The sequence below is a fragment of the Phalangium opilio genome, unplaced genomic scaffold, assembly GCF_054372755.1.
Source record: "Phalangium opilio isolate 3A_F unplaced genomic scaffold, DU_Popi_V2 ptg000505l_1, whole genome shotgun sequence".
NCBI lineage: Eukaryota > Metazoa > Arthropoda > Arachnida > Opiliones > Phalangiidae > Phalangium > Phalangium opilio.
In genome coordinates this window covers 3881501-3893562 of record NW_028324239.1, presented here as the reverse complement: position 1 = coordinate 3893562, position 12062 = coordinate 3881501, and the positions used below count along the sequence as shown (strand labels likewise).

At 38.9% G+C, this 12062-nt stretch overlaps 29 pseudogenes; all 29 read left to right on the top strand.

Moving 5' to 3' along the window:
* Positions 1–136: 136 nt before the first annotated feature.
* Positions 137–239, top strand: LOC149591418 (5S ribosomal RNA; annotated as a pseudogene).
* Positions 240–361: 122 nt separating this feature from the next.
* Positions 362–480, top strand: LOC149591417 (5S ribosomal RNA; annotated as a pseudogene).
* Positions 481–616: 136 nt separating this feature from the next.
* LOC149591416 (5S ribosomal RNA) lies at positions 617–719 on the top strand (annotated as a pseudogene).
* A 136-nt stretch (positions 720–855) lies between these two features.
* On the top strand, positions 856–974 carry LOC149591415 (5S ribosomal RNA; annotated as a pseudogene).
* Positions 975–1110: 136 nt separating this feature from the next.
* LOC149591414 (5S ribosomal RNA) lies at positions 1111–1213 on the top strand (annotated as a pseudogene).
* A 137-nt stretch (positions 1214–1350) lies between these two features.
* On the top strand, positions 1351–1453 carry LOC149591413 (5S ribosomal RNA; annotated as a pseudogene).
* Positions 1454–1590: 137 nt separating this feature from the next.
* On the top strand, positions 1591–1693 carry LOC149591412 (5S ribosomal RNA; annotated as a pseudogene).
* Positions 1694–1815: 122 nt separating this feature from the next.
* Positions 1816–1934, top strand: LOC149591411 (5S ribosomal RNA; annotated as a pseudogene).
* A 136-nt stretch (positions 1935–2070) lies between these two features.
* On the top strand, positions 2071–2173 carry LOC149591410 (5S ribosomal RNA; annotated as a pseudogene).
* A 136-nt stretch (positions 2174–2309) lies between these two features.
* LOC149591409 (5S ribosomal RNA) lies at positions 2310–2428 on the top strand (annotated as a pseudogene).
* Positions 2429–2564: 136 nt separating this feature from the next.
* Positions 2565–2667, top strand: LOC149591408 (5S ribosomal RNA; annotated as a pseudogene).
* Positions 2668–2804: 137 nt separating this feature from the next.
* Positions 2805–2907, top strand: LOC149591407 (5S ribosomal RNA; annotated as a pseudogene).
* A 137-nt stretch (positions 2908–3044) lies between these two features.
* On the top strand, positions 3045–3147 carry LOC149591406 (5S ribosomal RNA; annotated as a pseudogene).
* Positions 3148–3284: 137 nt separating this feature from the next.
* Positions 3285–3387, top strand: LOC149591405 (5S ribosomal RNA; annotated as a pseudogene).
* A 122-nt stretch (positions 3388–3509) lies between these two features.
* Positions 3510–3628, top strand: LOC149591404 (5S ribosomal RNA; annotated as a pseudogene).
* Positions 3629–3764: 136 nt separating this feature from the next.
* On the top strand, positions 3765–3867 carry LOC149591403 (5S ribosomal RNA; annotated as a pseudogene).
* Positions 3868–4003: 136 nt separating this feature from the next.
* LOC149591402 (5S ribosomal RNA) lies at positions 4004–4122 on the top strand (annotated as a pseudogene).
* A 136-nt stretch (positions 4123–4258) lies between these two features.
* On the top strand, positions 4259–4361 carry LOC149591401 (5S ribosomal RNA; annotated as a pseudogene).
* A 137-nt stretch (positions 4362–4498) lies between these two features.
* LOC149591400 (5S ribosomal RNA) lies at positions 4499–4617 on the top strand (annotated as a pseudogene).
* A 136-nt stretch (positions 4618–4753) lies between these two features.
* On the top strand, positions 4754–4856 carry LOC149591399 (5S ribosomal RNA; annotated as a pseudogene).
* Positions 4857–8166: 3310 nt separating this feature from the next.
* LOC149591398 (5S ribosomal RNA) lies at positions 8167–8285 on the top strand (annotated as a pseudogene).
* A 136-nt stretch (positions 8286–8421) lies between these two features.
* On the top strand, positions 8422–8524 carry LOC149591397 (5S ribosomal RNA; annotated as a pseudogene).
* Positions 8525–8660: 136 nt separating this feature from the next.
* LOC149591396 (5S ribosomal RNA) lies at positions 8661–8779 on the top strand (annotated as a pseudogene).
* A 135-nt stretch (positions 8780–8914) lies between these two features.
* LOC149591395 (5S ribosomal RNA) lies at positions 8915–9017 on the top strand (annotated as a pseudogene).
* A 137-nt stretch (positions 9018–9154) lies between these two features.
* On the top strand, positions 9155–9257 carry LOC149591394 (5S ribosomal RNA; annotated as a pseudogene).
* Positions 9258–9604: 347 nt separating this feature from the next.
* Positions 9605–9723, top strand: LOC149591393 (5S ribosomal RNA; annotated as a pseudogene).
* Positions 9724–9857: 134 nt separating this feature from the next.
* Positions 9858–9960, top strand: LOC149591392 (5S ribosomal RNA; annotated as a pseudogene).
* A 137-nt stretch (positions 9961–10097) lies between these two features.
* Positions 10098–10200, top strand: LOC149591391 (5S ribosomal RNA; annotated as a pseudogene).
* Positions 10201–11841: 1641 nt separating this feature from the next.
* LOC149591390 (5S ribosomal RNA) lies at positions 11842–11960 on the top strand (annotated as a pseudogene).
* Positions 11961–12062: the final 102 nt, after the last annotated feature.

The window sequence follows — 12062 nt, the reverse complement described above, 5'->3', positions numbered from 1 at the left end:
TTTCCTTTTTGTTTCCTCTTTTAAATTCCACCAGATATGAAAAAAGCAAACATATCTTCATTTTATTATTGTTTTATAAAGATGAAGGTTAATTTGTCTCACTAACTTTAAATTCGAATTATTAACTAGCACTCTCGGCAACGGCCATATCACGCTGAAAACACCGGTTCTCGTCCGATCACCGAAGTTAAGCTGCGTCGAGCGCAGTCAGTACTTGGGAACACTGCGTGCCGTTGGCTTTTTCCTTTTTGTTTCCTCTTTTAAATTCCACCAGATATGAAAAAAGCAAACATATCATCTTTTTGTTATTGTTTTATAAAGATGAAGGTTAATTAGATTCAAATTATTAACTAGCACTCTCGGCAACAGCCATATCACGCTGACTACACCGGTTGTCGTTCGTTAACCGAAGTTAAGCAGCGTCGAGCGCAGTCAGTACTTGGGAGGGAGACCACTTAGGAACACTGCGTGCCGTTAGCTTTCTCAATTTTTTTCCTCTTTTAAATTCCAATAGATATGAAAAAAGCAAACATATCTTCTTTTTGATATTGTTTTATAAAGATGAAGGTTAATTTGTCTCACTTAATTTAAATTCGAAATATTAACTAGCACTCTCGGCAACGGCCATATCACGCTGAAAACACCAGTTCTCGTCCGATCACCGAAGTTAAGCAGCGTCGAGCGCAGTCAGTACATGGGAACACTGCGTGCCGTTGGCTTTTTCCTTTTTGTTTCCTCTTACAAATTCCACCAGATATGAAAAAAGCAAACATACTTCATTTTGTTATTGTTTTATAAAGATGAAGGTTAATTTCTCTCACTTACTTTCAATTCGAATTATTAACTAGCACTCTCGGCAACGGCCATATCACGCTGAAAACACCGGTTCTCGTCCGTTCACCGAAGTTAAGCAGCGTCGAGCGCAGTCAGTACTTGGGAGGGAGGCCACTTAGGAACACTGCGTACCGTTAGCTTTCTCAATTTTTTTCCTCTTTTAAATTCCAATAGATATGAAAAAAGCAAACATATTTTCTTTTTGTTATTGTTTTAAATAGATGAAGGTTAATTTGTCTCACTTACTTTAAATTCGAATTATTAACTAGCACTCTCGACAACGGCCATATCACGCTGAAAACACCGGTTCTCGTCCGATCACCGAAGTTAAGCAGCGTCGAGCGCAGTCAGTACTTGCGAACACTGCGTGCCGTTGGCTTTTTCCTTTTTGTTTCCTCTTTTAAATTCCACCAGATATGAAAAAAGCAAACATATCTTCATTTTATTATTGTTTTATAAAGATGAAGGTTAATTTGTCTCACTTACTTTAAATTCGAATTATTAACTATAACTCTCGGCAACGGCCATATCACGCTGAAAACACCGGTTTTCGTCCGATCACCGAAGTTAAGCAGCGTCGAGCGCAGTCAGTACTTGCGAACACTGCGTGCCGTTGGCTTTTTCCTTTTTGTTTCCTCTTTTAAATTCCACCAGATATGAAAAAAGCAAACATATCTTCATTTTATTATTGTTTTATAAAGATGAAGGTTAATTTGTCTCACTTACTTTAAATTCGAATTATTAACTATAACTCTCGGCAACGGCCATATCACGCTGAAAACACCGGTTTTCGTCTGATCACCGAAGTTAATCAGCGTCGAGCGCAGTCAGTACTTGGGAACACTGCGTGCCGTTGGCTTTTTCCTTTTTGTTTCCTCTTTTAAATTCCACCAGATATGAAAAAAGCAAACATATCATCTTTTTGTTATTGTTTTATAAAGATGAAGGTTAATTAGATTCAAATTATTAACTAGCACTCTCGGCAACAGCCATATCACGCTGACTACACCGGTTGTCGTTCGTTAACCGAAGTTAAGCAGCGTCGAGCGCAGTCAGTACTTGGGAGGGAGACCACTTAGGAACACTGCGTGCCGTTAGCTTTCTCAATTTTTTTCCTCTTTTAAATTCCAATAGATATGAAAAAAGCAAACATATCTTCTTTTTGATATTGTTTTATAAAGATGAAGGTTAATTTGTCTCACTTAATTTAAATTCGAAATATTAACTAGCACTCTCGGCAACGGCCATATCACGCTGAAAACACCAGTTCTCGTCCGATCACCGAAGTTAAGCAGCGTCGAGCGCAGTCAGTACATGGGAACACTGCGTGCCGTTGGCTTTTTCCTTTTTGTTTCCTCTTACAAATTCCACCAGATATGAAAAAAGCAAACATACTTCATTTTGTTATTGTTTTATAAAGATGAAGGTTAATTTCTCTCACTTACTTTAAATTCGAATTATTAACTAGCACTCTCGGCAACGGCCATATCACGCTGAAAACACCGGTTCTCGTCCGTTCACCGAAGTTAAGCAGCGTCGAGCGCAGTCAGTACTTGGGAGGGAGGCCACTTAGGAACACTGCGTACCGTTAGCTTTCTCAATTTTTTTCCTCTTTTAAATTCCAATAGATATGAAAAAAGCAAACATATTTTCTTTTTGTTATTGTTTTAAATAGATGAAGGTTAATTTGTCTCACTTACTTTAAATTCGAATTATTAACTAGCACTCTCGGCAACGGCCATATCACGCTGAAAACACCGGTTCTCGTCCGATCACCGAAGTTAAGCAGCGTCGAGCGCAGTCAGTACTTGCGAACACTGCGTGCCGTTGGCTTTTTCCTTTTTGTTTCCTCTTTTAAATTCCACCAGATATGAAAAAAGCAAACATATCTTCATTTTATTATTGTTTTATAAAGATGAAGGTTAATTTGTCTCACTTACTTTAAATTCGAATTATTAACTATAACTCTCGGCAACGGCCATATCACGCTGAAAACACCGGTTTTCGTCCGATCACCGAAGTTAAGCAGCGTCGAGCGCAGTCAGTACTTGCGAACACTGCGTGCCGTTGGCTTTTTCCTTTTTGTTTCCTCTTTTAAATTCCACCAGATATGAAAAAAGCAAACATATCTTCATTTTATTATTGTTTTATAAAGATGAAGGTTAATTTGTCTCACTTACTTTAAATTCGAATTATTAACTATAACTCTCGGCAACGGCCATATCACGCTGAAAACACCGGTTTTCGTCCGATCACCGAAGTTAAGCAGCGTCGAGCGCAGTCAGTACTTGCGAACACTGCGTGCCGTTGGCTTTTTCCTTTTTGTTTCCTCTTTTAAATTCCACCAGATATGAAAAAAGCAAACATATCTTCATTTTATTATTGTTTTATAAAGATGAAGGTTAATTTGTCTCACTTACTTTAAATTCGAATTATTAACTATAACTCTCGGCAACGGCCATATCACGCTGAAAACACCGGTTTTCGTCTGATCACCGAAGTTAATCAGCGTCGAGCGCAGTCAGTACTTGGGAACACTGCGTGCCGTTGGCTTTTTCCTTTTTGTTTCCTCTTTTAAATTCCACCAGATATGAAAAAAGCAAACATATCATCTTTTTGTTATTGTTTTATAAAGATGAAGGTTAATTAGATTCAAATTATTAACTAGCACTCTCGGCAACAGCCATATCACGCTGACTACACCGGTTGTCGTTCGTTAACCGAAGTTAAGCAGCGTCGAGCGCAGTCAGTACTTGGGAGGGAGACCACTTAGGAACACTGCGTGCCGTTAGCTTTCTCAATTTTTTTCCTCTTTTAAATTCCAATAGATATGAAAAAAGCAAACATATCTTCTTTTTGATATTGTTTTATAAAGATGAAGGTTAATTTGTCTCACTTAATTTAAATTCGAAATATTAACTAGCACTCTCGGCAACGGCCATATCACGCTGAAAACACCAGTTCTCGTCCGATCACCGAAGTTAAGCAGCGTCGAGCGCAGTCAGTACATGGGAACACTGCGTGCCGTTGGCTTTTTCCTTTTTGTTTCCTCTTACAAATTCCACCAGATATGAAAAAAGCAAACATACTTCATTTTGTTATTGTTTTATAAAGATGAAGGTTAATTTCTCTCACTTACTTTAAATTCGAATTATTAACTAGCACTCTCGGCAACGGCCATATCACGCTGAAAACACCGGTTCTCGTCCGTTCACCGAAGTTAAGCAGCGTCGAGCGCAGTCAGTACTTGGGAGGGAGGCCACTTAGGAACACTGCGTACCGTTAGCTTTCTCAATTTTTTTCCTCTTTTAAATTCCAATAGATATGAAAAAAGCAAACATATTTTCTTTTTGTTATTGTTTTAAATAGATGAAGGTTAATTTGTCTCACTTACTTTAAATTCGAATTATTAACTAGCACTCTCGGCAACGGCCATATCACGCTGAAAACACCGGTTCTCGTCCGATCACCGAAGTTAAGCAGCGTCGAGCGCAGTCAGTACTTGCGAACACTGCGTGCCGTTGGCTTTTTCCTTTTTGTTTCCTCTTTTAAATTCCACCAGATATGAAAAAAGCAAACATATCTTCATTTTATTATTGTTTTATAAAGATGAAGGTTAATTTGTCTCACTTACTTTAAATTCGAATTATTAACTATAACTCTCGGCAACGGCCATATCACGCTGAAAACACCGGTTTTCGTCTGATCACCGAAGTTAATCAGCGTCGAGCGCAGTCAGTACTTGGGAGGGAGGCCACTTAGGAACACAGCGTACCGTTAGCTTTCTCAATTTGTTTCCTCTTTTAAATTCCAATAGATATGAAAAAAGCAAACATATTTTCTTTTTGTTATTGTTTTAAATAGATGAAGGTTAATTTGTCTCACTTAATTTAAATTCGAATTATTAACTAGCACTCTCGGCAACGGCCATATCACGCTGAAAACACCAGTTCTCGTCCGATCACCGAAGTTAAGCAGCGTCGAGCGCAGTCAGTACATGGGAACACTGCGTGCCGTTGGCTTTTTACCTCTCCGTGTGACGTAGTCCAGGAGAGGTTCTGTAACGGCCGTGTCTGTCTGTGTGTCTGTCTGTCTGTCTGTCTGTGTGTGTGTGTGTGTGTCTGTCTGTCCGTTGTTACACCCACGTGACCGCGTTCGCAGTTTGCGTATCGGAGCAAACGTGTTCGCCATTTCCGAACTGCTTTCACAGTCACGGAAATGGCTCCTCTACTTGAGTTCTCACACCACCAATCTTCTGGTCTTTGTCCATACCACACGGACACTAGTCTGTTCTTACTGGCTGCTAATCACCACCATCTTCTAGTCTTCGTCCATTCCACGTGGACACCAGTCTGTACATACTGGCTTCTAATCACCACCATCTTCTGTTCTTTGCCAATCCCACATTGACACCCGTCTGCACTTACACTGCCTTCTAACACCACCATCCACTGGTCTTCCGTCTATTCCACATAGACACCAATCTGTATCATTGGCTTCTACTCCATTATCATCGTTTGGTTTTAGGATATACGCGGCGATCAGCTAGGGTTACGAGAAACGTCTAGCCTCCCTAAGGTAGGATCGCTACCAAAGGTTTTCGCATTTGCGGTTTTTCCTTACTATTATAATGGAAACGAATCGTATATATACCCCAAAATTTGAAGAAAGCGGGAAGAGGGGTACCCTTCACTTTAAACGTCAATATTATCAAAGTTTGAGAAGATAATAAGTATAGCTTTATTTTAAACGATTTAACTATTATTAATGTTAATTATTGAAGATTAAAACAATTAAAAATAATTATATTTATTTAAATATTAAAGATAAACCTCTCGTGCAAAGAGAGAGATTATCATTGCCTCCTATATCTACCAAGGCCCGTGCATGCGATATATTTCCTTCATTGCCTCCTATATCTATCAAGGCCCGTGCATTGTGATATATTTCATTCATTGCATAAACATAAGCGAGATTGTTTTGGGAAAAAAATACTGCTTCCACTAATGCGTTTATACTCCTTGTTACTGTTGTATAGAGTAATCATGATAAAAGCTTAAAAAATTACGAGAGGACAGACCTTTTTTATCCTCATTCAAAAATATTTTTTGGTGCTAAGACTGCTTTAAAAAATCCAAACGGTTAGGCATTGGTAAAAAAGACAAATGATATTTTTCAAATCTTATGAGATAACGCCCACCTAGTTGAAAATTGCCGTTTTTTATCCGTGGGAGCCATTCCTTATGAGAATTTCGATGCTAGTAGGTTGTCAATTAAACTACCGGTATATTATTGTTGTTGGAAATTGGATATTAAGTCAAATTAAGTGGTTGTAAAGAGCCAGCAGGTTTTTGCCACTTCTTTTTGTGAGTATTTGATTTTTACCTCTCCGTGTGACGTAGTCCAGGAGAGGTTCTGTAACGGCCGTGTCTGTCTGTGTGTCTGTCTGTCTGTCTGTCTGTGTGTGTGTGTGTGTGTCTGTCTGTCCGTTGTTACACCCACGTGACCGCGTTCGCAGTTTGCGTATCGGAGCAAACGTGTTCGCCATTTCCGAACTGCTTTCACAGTCACGGAAATGGCTCCTCTACTTGAGTTCTCACACCACCAATCTTCTGGTCTTTGTCCATACCACACGGACACTAGTCTGTTCTTACTGGCTGCTAATCACCACCATCTTCTGGTCTTCGTCCATTCCACGTGGACACCAGTCTGTACATACTGGCTTCTAATCACCACCATCTTCTGTTTTTTGTCAATCCCACATTGACACCAGTCTGCACTTACACTGGCTTCTAACACCACCATCCACTGGTCTTCCGTCTATTCCACATAGACACCAATCTGTATCATTGGCTTCTACTCCATTATCATCGTTTGGTTTTAGGATATACGCGGCGATCAGCTAGGGTTACGAGAAACGTCTAGCCTCCCTAAGGTAGGATCGCTACCAAAGGTTTTCGCATTTGCGGTTTTTCCTTACTATTATAATGGAAACGAATCGTATATATACCCCAAAATTTGAAGAAAGCGGGAAGAGGGGTACCCTTCACTTTAAACGTCAATATTAGCAAAGTTTGAGAAGATAATAAGTATAACTTTATTTTAAACGATTTAACTATTATTAATGTTAATTATTGAAGATTAAAATAATTAAAAATAATTATATTTATTTAAATATTAAAGATAAACCTCTCGTGCAAAGAGAGAGATTATCATTGCCTCCTATATCTACCAAGGCCCGTGCATGCGATATATTTCCTTCATTGCCTCCTATATCTATCAAGGCCCGTGCATTGTGATATATTTCATTCATTGCATAAACATAAGCGAGATTGTTTTGGGAAAAAAATACTGCTTCCACTAATGCGTTTATACTCCTTGTTACTGTTGTATAGAGTAATCATAATAAAAGCTTAAAAAATTACGAGAGGACAGACCTTTTTTATCCTCATTCAAAAATATTTTTTGGTGCTAAGACTGCTTTAAAAAATCCAAACGGTTAGGCATTGGTAAAAAAGACAAATGATATTTTTCAAATCTTATGAGATAACGCCCACCTAGTTGAAAATTGCCGTTTTTTATCCGCGGGAGCCATTCCTTATGAGAATTTCGATGCTAGTAGGTTGTCAATTAAACTACCGGTATATTATTGTTGTTGGAAATTGGATATTAAGTCAAATTAAGTGGTTGTAAAGAGCCAGCAGGTTTTTGCCACTTCTTTTTGTGAGTATTTGATTTTTATATGTAAAATGGAGGAAGATAATGTTGAGAGTAAGGATGAAATGCGGAAGCGCAAAGCGCGGGAAAGGATGAGGGCAAAAGGTCGACGTTTTCATTGGATACTTAAGGTTATATAATCTTCTCGACACGGAGAGGTAATATTTTGGTTTTCCCGACTTGTTCCTTTTTGTTTCCTCTTATAAATTCCACCAGATATGAAAAAAGCAAACATACTTCATTTTGTTATTGTTTTATAAAGATGAAGGTTAATTTCTCTCACTTACTTTAAATTCGAATTATTAACTAGCACTCTCGGCAACGGCCATATCACGCTGAAAACACCGGTTCTCGTCCGTTCACCGAAGTTAAGCAGCGTCGAGCGCAGTCAGTACTTGGGAGGGAGGCCACTTAGGAACACTGAAGTTAAGCAGCGTCGAGCGCAGTCAGTACTTGCGAACACTGCGTGCCGTTGGCTTTTTCCTTTTTGTTTCCTCTTTTAAATTCCACCAGATATGAAAAAAGCAAACATATCTTCATTTTATTATTGTTTTATAAAGATGAAGGTTAATTTGTCTCACTTACTTTAAATTCGAATTATTAACTATAACTCTCGGCAACGGCCATATCACGCTGAAAACACCGGTTTTCGTCTGATCACCGAAGTTAATCAGCGTCGAGCGCAGTCAGTACTTGGGAGGGAGGCCACTTAGGAACACAGCGTACCGTTAGCTTTCTCAATTTGTTTCCTCTTTTAAATTCCAATAGATATGAAAAAAGCAAACATATTTTCTTTTTGTTATTGTTTTAAATAGATGAAGGTTAATTTGTCTCACTTAATTTAAATTCGAATTATTAACTAGCACTCTCGGCAACGGCCATATCACGCTGAAAACACCAGTTCTCGTCCGATCACCGAAGTTAAGCAGCGTCGAGCGCAGTCAGTACATGGGAACACTGCGTGCCGTTGGCTTTTTCCTTTTTGTTTCCTCTTATAAATTCCACCAGATATGAAAAAAGCAAACATACTTCATTTTGTTATTGTTTTATAAAGATGAAGGTTAATTTCTCTCACTTACTTTAAATTCGAATTATTAACTAGCACTCTCGGCAACGGCCATATCACGCTGAAAACACCGGTTCTCGTCCGTTCACCGAAGATAAGCAGCGTCGAGCGCAGTCAGTACTTGGGAGGGAGGCCGCTTAGGAACACTGCTTGCCGTTAGCTTTTTCAATTTTTTTTGTCTTTTAAATTCCAATAGATATGAAAAAAGCAAACATATTTTCTTTTTGTTATTGTTTTAAAAAGATGAAGGTTATTTGTCTCACTTAATTTAAATTCGAATTATTAACTAGCGCTCTCGGCAACGGCCATATCACGCTGAAAACACCGGTTCTCTTCCGATCACCGAAGTTAAGCAGCGTCGAGCGCCGTCAGTACTTGCGAACACTGCGTGCCGTTGGCTTCTTCCTTTTTGTTTCCTCTTTTAAATTCCACCAGATATGAAAAAAGCAAACATATCTTCATTTTATTATTGTTTTATAAAGATGAAGGTTAATTTGTCTCACTAACTTTAAATTCGAATTATTAACTAGCACTCTCGGCAACGGCCATATCACGCTGAAAACACCGGTTCTCGTCCGATCACCGAAGTTAAGCTGCGTCGAGCGCAGTCAGTACTTGGGAACACTGCGTGCCGTTGGCTTTTTCCTTTTTGTTTCCTCTTTTAAATTCCACCAGATATGAAAAAAGCAAACATATCATCTTTTTGTTATTGTTTTATAAAGATGAAGGTTAATTAGATTCAAATTATTAACTAGCACTCTCGGCAACAGCCATATCACGCTGAAAACACCGGTTCTCGTCCGATCTCCGAAGTTAAGCAGCGTCGAGCGCAGTCAGTACTTTTGAACACTGCGTTCCGTTGGCTTTTCCCTTTTTGTTTCCTCTTTTAAATTCCACCAGATATGAAAAAAGCAAACATATCTTCTTTTTGTAGTTGTTTTATAAGGATGAAGGTTAATTAAATTCAAATTATTAATTAGCACTGTCGGCAACGGCCATATCACGCTGAATACACCGGTTCTCGTCCGATCACCGAAGTTAAGCAGAGTCGAGCGCAGTCAGTACTTGGGAGGGAGACCACTTAGGAACACTGCTTGCCGTTAGCTTTTTCACTTTTTTTGTCTTTTAAATTCCAATAGATATGAAAAAAGCAAACATATTTTCTTTTTGTTATTGTTTTAAAAAGATGAAGGTTATTTGTCTCACTTAATTTAAATTCGAATTATTAACTAGCGCTCTCGGCAACGGCCATATCACGCTGAAAACACCGGTTCTCTTCCGATCACCGAAGTTAAGCAGCGTCGAGCGCCGTCAGTACTTGCGAACACTGCGTGCCGTTGGCTTTTTCCTTTTTGTTTCCTCTTTTAAATTCCACCAGATATGAAAAAAGCAAACATATCTTCATTTTATTATTGTTTTATAAAGATGAAGGTTAATTTGTCTCACTAACTTTAAATTCGAATTATTAACTAGCACTCTCGGCAACGGCCATATCACGCTGAAAACACCGGTTCTCGTCCGATCACCGAAGTTAAGCTGCGTCGAGCGCAGTCAGTACTTGGGAACACTGCGTGCCGTTGGCTTTTTCCTTTTTGCTTCCTCTTTTAAATTCCACCAGATATGAAACAAGTCGGGAAAACCAAAATATTACCTCTCCGTGTCGAGAAGATTATATAACCTTAAGTATCCAATGAAAACGTCGACCTTTTGCCCTCATCCTTTCCCGCGCTTTGCGCTTCCGCATTTCATCCTTACTCTCAACATTATCTTCCTCCATTTTACATATAAAAATCAAATACTCACAAAAAGAAGTGGCAAAAACCTGCTGGCTCTTTACAACCACTTAATTTGACTTAATATCCAATTTCCAACAACAATAATATACCGGTAGTTTAATTGACAACCTACTAGCATCGAAATTCTCATAAGGAATGGCTCCCGCGGATAAAAAACGGCAATTTTCAACTAGGTGGGCGTTATCTCATAAGATTTGAAAAATATCATTTGTCTTTTTTACCAATGCCTAACCGTTTGGATTTTTTAAAGCAGTCTTAGCACCAAAAAATATTTTTGAATGAGGATAAAAAAGGTCTGTCCTCTCGTAATTTTTTAAGCTTTTATTATGATTACTCTATACAACAGTAACAAGGAGTATAAACGCATTAGTGGAAGCAGTATTTTTTTCCCAAAACAATCTCGCTTATGTTTATGCAATGAATGAAATATATCACAATGCACGGGCCTTGATAGATATAGGAGGCAATGAAGGAAATATATCGCATGCACGGGCCTTGGTAGATATAGGAGGCAATGATAATCTCTCTCTTTGCACGAGAGGTTTATCTTTAATATTTAAATAAATATAATTATTTTTAATTATTTTAATCTTCAATAATTAACATTAATAATAGTTAAATCGTTTAAAATAAAGTTATACTTATTATCTTCTCAAACTTTGCTAATATTGACGTTTAAAGTGAAGGGTACCCCTCTTCCCGCTTTCTTCAAATTTTGGGGTATATATACGATTCGTTTCCATTATAATAGTAAGGAAAAACCGCAAATGCGAAAACCTTTGGTAGCGATCCTACCTTAGGGAGGCTAGACGTTTCTCGTAACCCTAGCTGATCGCCGCGTATATCCTAAAACCAAACGATGATAATGGAGTAGAAGCCAATGATACAGATTGGTGTCTATGTGGAATAGACGGAAGACCAGTGGATGGTGGTGTTAGAAGCCAGTGTAAGTGCAGACTGGTGTCAATGTGGGATTGACAAAAAACAGAAGATGGTGGTGATTAGAAGCCAGTATGTACAGACTGGTGTCCACGTGGAATGGACGAAGACCAGAAGATGGTGGTGATTAGCAGCCAGTAAGAACAGACTAGTGTCCGTGTGGTATGGACAAAGACCAGAAGATTGGTGGTGTGAGAACTCAAGTAGAGGAGCCATTTCCGTGACTGTGAAAGCAGTTCGGAAATGGCGAACACGTTTGCTCCGATACGCAAACTGCGAACGCGGTCACGTGGGTGTAACAACGGACAGACAGACACACACACACACACACAGACAGACAGACAGACAGACACACAGACAGACACGGCCGTTACAGAACCTCTCCTGGACTACGTCACACGGAGAGGTAAAAAGCAAACATATCATCTTTTTGTTATTGTTTTATAAAGATGAAGGTTAATTAGATTCAAATTATTAACTAGCACTCTCGGCAACAGCCATATCACGCTGACTACACCGGTTGTCGTTCGTTAACCGAAGTTAAGCAGCGTCGAGCGCAGTCAGTACTTGGGAGGGAGACCACTTAGGAACACTGCGTGCCGTTAGCTTTCTCAATTTTTTTCCTCTTTTAAATTCCAATAGATATGAAAAAAGCAAACATATCTTCTTTTTGATATTGTTTTATAAAGATGAAGGTTAATTTGTCTCAC